Below are 6,345 nucleotides of genomic sequence, written 5' to 3' on the forward strand. Positions count from 1 at the left end.
AAAAGTAGGAGTCATCCCATGCAAGGCTCCAAATGCCCCATGTACAGACAGGACCATTCGGGTCTGCCGGAGGGCAAGTCTGAAAGAGGTTTTCCTTCCCGGTCCCACCAATTGATCCCAAACTCTATGAAAACCCTAGGATGACCATGGCAAGCATGCTTGACAAGTCGTTCATTTCGGAGACTCGATGCATTTTGTAGGGTTTTTCGGGCAAAAAAAACCCTTGAACACTACCCGGACGTGACGCAACATGTGTTTTGTGTCCGAATTCGTGCAGACCTTGCATGCGGGACCACATTGGCCATGCCCACATAGTCCCAAAAGTTGGGGTCATCTGATGCATGCCTCCACACGCACCATGTACAAGCACGACCATTCTGTACTGCTGAAGGGCAGGTCAGAAAGTGGTATTTGATGCCGGTCCCGCCAATTAGGAAGTCATAAATAGGAAAACATTTACTCATACATATTTGAAATTGAAAACTATGAGAAGAAATGATATGGAAATATGAATCATGAAAAAACAATTAGGAATAAGATGGAGAAAACATAAAATAACAGGAAAACCAAAAAAGGAAAGAGAAACATTACATTTGAATTTATAATATTGCAGATATGAGAGAGATACTATAAATATTGTTAAACATATACAAGTATACAATAACTAATAGGTGAAAACAAAGATTATATATTGTTTATTGAGGGAAGAGACAATGAAATATATTTTGAGCAACTGAAACAAACATTATATGGTTACGGATGTAGGTTGGTGGGCCGGCCTAGACCACAAATACCTTTGGGATCCATGTTGCGGGAGCCCACAATGATGCGCTTTCCATGCACGTCGATCACATGCACGTCCATCACGGGAGTAGTTGTCGTTCTGTTACATAATTTCGGGATCATGCTAATCCATATTTTCCTTATCCCTACGATTGAGGAGCACGTTCAGCCTCGCTTCAACCGAGGAAAATATAGATCCCGCAATTTGCCTCAGGCAAGTTACGACGACCTAGGAGTCGACCTCGTATATAATCTCCACCTGCTCGCACATGTCGTCGACTAGATCGCCTCCTGCCGGTGAGTCGTTGATAGCTCCTTCTGCTGCATCCCACACGCCAGAAAAATCCCGAGAAGATCAAGGTCATCGACATGTGGTGGCAGCCCTCGATGAACTACGTCGACACCGCATCGCCGACTTCTTTCATCTTCATTGACCGATCAAGTAAGTTGTCCTACTTACCGCCTTCATAGCAAGCTAGTTCCTCCGTGTCATTGCTTTCATGGAGTTAGGTTTAGCACATTTTTTCAAATAGTATCAACTCCACTAGATGCGTTCTTACCAGATGGCGTAGATGAACACAATCTTTGGTTCTTTCATAAGAAGGTAGAATAAGATGTTGTTCCCCGAGAAGCATGATGCAATAGATTTTTTGTCACATGATCCAATTATATTTTGTCACACAATCCAATTATATTCTTGTGCACATAGAACATTAAAGAGTTATGCATTATATGTTGACGAACCTCAGATAGGTACCATTGCTATAGACAATAGTTATTTACAGCTGATCAATTTGTCAGCGTGTTAATAAGACAACCGGACAATTTCTAACAATTTACCATATTAAATTAATTGATTATACAATTTATCTGATACTCAAAGAACTTGATCACATGCAAGTAAATTCAATTACCAATTGTAGTTATTTTTTTATAGCCTCATATCAGCACACACTTGGTTGCATGTTGCGGTATACATGGTGCTAGTTTAATATTTGCATTAGTGATTTGCATTAGTGCTAGCTACTGTCAGAAAGTTTTATATATTTGCATGTCTATTGTTATTTTTGCATTAGTGTTCACTTATGTCACGAAGTATTATATTTTGTTTCAACAGGATGGACGACCTCAATGGAGAAATTGTATGTGCCGTAGAAAAATGGTGCAAGCTTGTTAATCTTCTATCGAGCGGTCAACGCGCAAGAGTCGTCGATACAACACTTCACAGCATGCTTCAGATACCATCTATTAAAATGTGTACCCTACTGATTAGGTATATGGTTGAGAATTTTGAGGCCAGCATGGCCAGATTCATTATACAAGAGCAGGTTGGGGAGGTGACTCTCGGTGCGGTCGACGTCGAGTGCATCTTTAACCTCGAGAACCAATGATTGTCCGCTTTGGACATTATGATTGAAGAAGGCGAGGACATTAAGGAGCGGGTGCTACCACAGTTTCTCAATAAGAAAACAGGAAACATAGTGATAGATGATCTCATAGGGGACATTATTAAAAATAAATCCACCGATGACGATTTCCTTCGAAATTTAGTCCTTGTCCTATTAGGAACAATTATTGCTCCCATGTCGAGCAAGATTGTGCCTAAACAATACTACGCTTTGGTCGATGATGTGAAACATATTTCAAAGATTAACTGGAATGTGTTCACCCTCCGTGTTCTCGTCATTGCCTTCGCATAGTCAAAAAAGGCAAACACCTCCGCCAATGGCCGAAAGGCAATTTGGCTCCCTTGCAGGTACACATATGAGACCTGTTGCATAATGTCAATTATTATATCATTGCAATTTTATGTGATGTATTGTACTAACTCTATATCTTCTTTTTTGCAGTACTTGTACTGGGAGAAGGTGCAACCTCTGGAAGGTGATTGCGCTTTCAATCCCAACCTGTCCATACAACCTCTGATGAGGACTTGGACAGAAGGTGCAACCACTAGGAGAGATCGGTTTGACTATGACAATGGGCGTGACCGTGGTAACGTGAAGGTAAGTCATTGTGTTCTATCTTTCTTAAATGTTTTGTAAGTAAATAATATTTACTTTTACTTCATCACATGTACTTCAATATCGCATGCAGATTGAAAACAATATAACCCAAGAATATAGGGCGCAGGAGCCCAACATCCCAAATAATGTGCCTGCACAGAAGCCAAAAACCAAGCCCCCAATGGAACCGCAAAGAAGGCGAAGATAGCCCCAAACACGAATGAGGTGATGGAGCTTCTAATGAAGCGGTTTATGGACTTCATACACACCCAAATGAGGCAAATCCCTGATCTAGTTGCTGAGGTGTCACACCCTAACTTTATTTTTTACAGTATGTTTAATGTTTTAAAAACCATGCAGGCATTACTAACTTTATATTTCTATTGCAGAGATTGCTGGAGAAGTTGAACAAAGCAGGTGTCATGTACAAGCCGGCTGCTGCCATGCCATCCGCGGAGAATGATGCGGACAAAGTGGATTCATTCGAGAATGGTCCATATGAAAAGAAGGAATTCGTGTACAAGGAAGACATAGACACTTATGGAGAGCCGATCATTGATATGACGCAGCCTAATGAAGTGCTTCCCAACCATAAAACCGTACCTAAGGTACTATGTATTTATCTTTCTGTCTATAATTTTCTCATTTAATTTTTTTACGTCCAGAAATGTTCACACGATTTAGTTTGCCAAACATAAAACCCCGCCAAAGATGAATGCACAGAAGGAAGCTTCACCTGTTTAGCGTAATGATGAATGTGGGGCTACACCGGAAAACCCTTGGGTGGTTGGTACTTCTACTCTAGTACCTTCATCGGACATAGACATTTGTCCATCTTCTGTTAGCAAGTTCATGGCTAAGGCAAATGGAAAAAAGGGTGCAACAATCGATAAGGATGAGGAAGTTATGTCTGGTAAGCGGAAGCGGACCGTTCCCAAGAAATTTGAATCCCCCTACGCACTTGACAAGCCCGGCAGGCATACCAGCCGTGGTCAGAGACCCTCCGGTACTACTACTGCTAGTAGAGGTATCGTAACTAACTTTATTTTTTTTATTTACTACCAATGCATATGATCACCATTGTTGACGTTCATATTATTTCATGCAGCTCTGTTTTCTGAGAATAATGTGCCGGAGTTTGTGGCAGATGAGTTGACGCCGGAAATAATTGATGCAGTTGTTTCATTTGTTGAGTTAGCTGCTAGCACCGAGAAGAATAAGGGCAAAAAAATTACTACAGTGAAGGGCGTGGCATATCTCTGACTTCCGAAAGGATTCGACCGGTACTAGCTCATAGATGGCTGTCGGACGATGTAAGTACTACTTGCATGTCCTGTTTTAAAATGCTCAATAATCTATGTCTCAACTTTCAACATGTAATGCGCCGATATTCTATGCAGGTTATTGATGCTTATATGGGACATTTGGAGCTGCGTGTTGGTCATGATCGTTACCTCTGTCCAGCGTGGAGGTCCAAATTCCTTGTAGATCATGCTATCGCATGAGACGATCCATTGCCATCGAGCCGCAACATGGATAGTGCTCTGTCCAAAGCTGGAGCAGTTAATAGAGTCACAAAAGAGTATACTGTGCGTGATAAGGTACATAATGTTTGTAATTCATCACTACAGGACATTTCATCAAGTATTTCTTTTGATCCATAATGGTTTTTTGCACTGTAGACGTATATCGCGTTGAATATCGACAATACCCACTGGATGACCATCGTAATGCACATGATCAAGCAAGAATTCCAAGTTCTCGATTCGCTCTATCCTCTGGACCTGACTGAGAGGAATGTTAAAGCACTGGTAATATTGCTCTTACATATTGTTTATGATTGTTCTTTAACACTATCCTCTTTATAGCGAATGGCTATAGCACACGACATGCGTCAAGCAAATCTTATTACACTAGGGAAATATCCGGACGTAAGTAAGTGGCCTATCAGTGAGTATGACATGCCCCAGCAAGAGGATGGGTGAGTTAATAGTACATCATGCATATTCAAACAACAACACACATATCGTATTGCCCACCGCTGATGTTTGCATATATACCTAGAACTCTTGTAGACTTTTTGTCATAGAATGTCTAGAACATTGGGACGGGGACCGAATGACCCGCGATTTTACACAGGTATGCTGTTATTTACGTTTGTAGACTAGCTAGTATGTTCGTGTTGCAACTTCGGTTCATGTAACCATTATGTCGACTTTTGCAGGCCAGCGTTGATGCTAGGAGAAGACGTTTCGTCGCCGAGTTGATTATGTCACCTTCGAACTCGATGGAGTGTGTGAAGAACAAAATTCGTGAAATCGCAAAGAAAATGCGCGCTTGAAGAATTTATGCGCCATGCAAGATTCAAGTTTTAGTGGTTTGGATTTAGTCCAGACGAAGGTTTCGACGGCCTGATTATCTTAGGTTTTCTATCATTTTTATGTAATAAACAGGGCATCTCGAATATTGTGACACATACATGTGTATGTGTGTGTCAGACAATTCGCTCGTACAGGACAATTCGGTCATACCAATAAATTGTTTGTTTCACTTATCAATTGTTCTTGCTTAATATTTTTATCGTTCTCCAAATTTTTATAATGTTATATTTCACATAATAGTATCTGCATTCTATTTTTCTCTTGAAGTGATCTCCTAAGTTTCATATTAAAAAATTTACATTCTATACTTTTTTTTTAAACTCTATCAAGCTTAGCCTTGTGCCAGAGCTATCTGCATGTCATTGTCAGGCACAATCTCCCGATAATTCCCCCTTGTCACATGATTATGAAAGTAGTCATGTTAGCTAAGTAAATATATCGAGCCAACACGTAATATTACACAAATGAAAATTAGTCATGTCAGCTCGTTGTCTCTATGGCGTGTTATGTGGCTTAATGTTTTTCTATTTTGTTTGACAAACCCACCGTTTTTTTTATTGTGTGTATAAATAACTTATTTCTGTACTCACCATGATGCCAGGCACGGCCCATCTAACCACGTGAGGGGCCCGACAGGCGGCCTATCGTGTCGGCAGGGCTAAAGCAGCCCATTTTGCCAGGTTCACAACGATCTTCCCCTTTTCTCGGCTCCCTTTCCAAATCCATTGATCTCTCTCTGCATTTCCCCCTCCAAATCTCTACGGCGAAAGCATGACAGCAAGCTGGTCGTCGGGCGGCGGCGGCGACAAGAGCGGTGGCGACCGCAATTTCGGTGGAACCCTGGGTCCTGGAAGCAGGTGGGGCGGAATAAGTGGGACAGGAGGCAGCGGGGGCGGATCGAGTGCAACAGGGGATGGCGGTTTCCTGGGCGGCGGCGGGCTGGGAAAACCGACGGCTAGGGTTTCGTCGGTGCTACACTTTGGTGGCAAAAAGGTAAGTTCTTTACCATTGTTCTTTACATCCCAGCATTATCGACGACAATTCATGACCTCTGGCCCTCACAAGCTCCATCTATGTGGTCATCAGGAAACTCCTTGTGGCCGTGTCTGCATAGATGCAGACAATTTTGGCAGCGCATTCTTGGGATTTGGGTTTGAGGTTAGTCTACTGAGCAT

The sequence above is a fragment of the Triticum dicoccoides genome, chromosome 6A, assembly GCF_002162155.2.
Source record: "Triticum dicoccoides isolate Atlit2015 ecotype Zavitan chromosome 6A, WEW_v2.0, whole genome shotgun sequence".
Lineage (NCBI taxonomy): Eukaryota > Viridiplantae > Streptophyta > Magnoliopsida > Poales > Poaceae > Triticum > Triticum dicoccoides.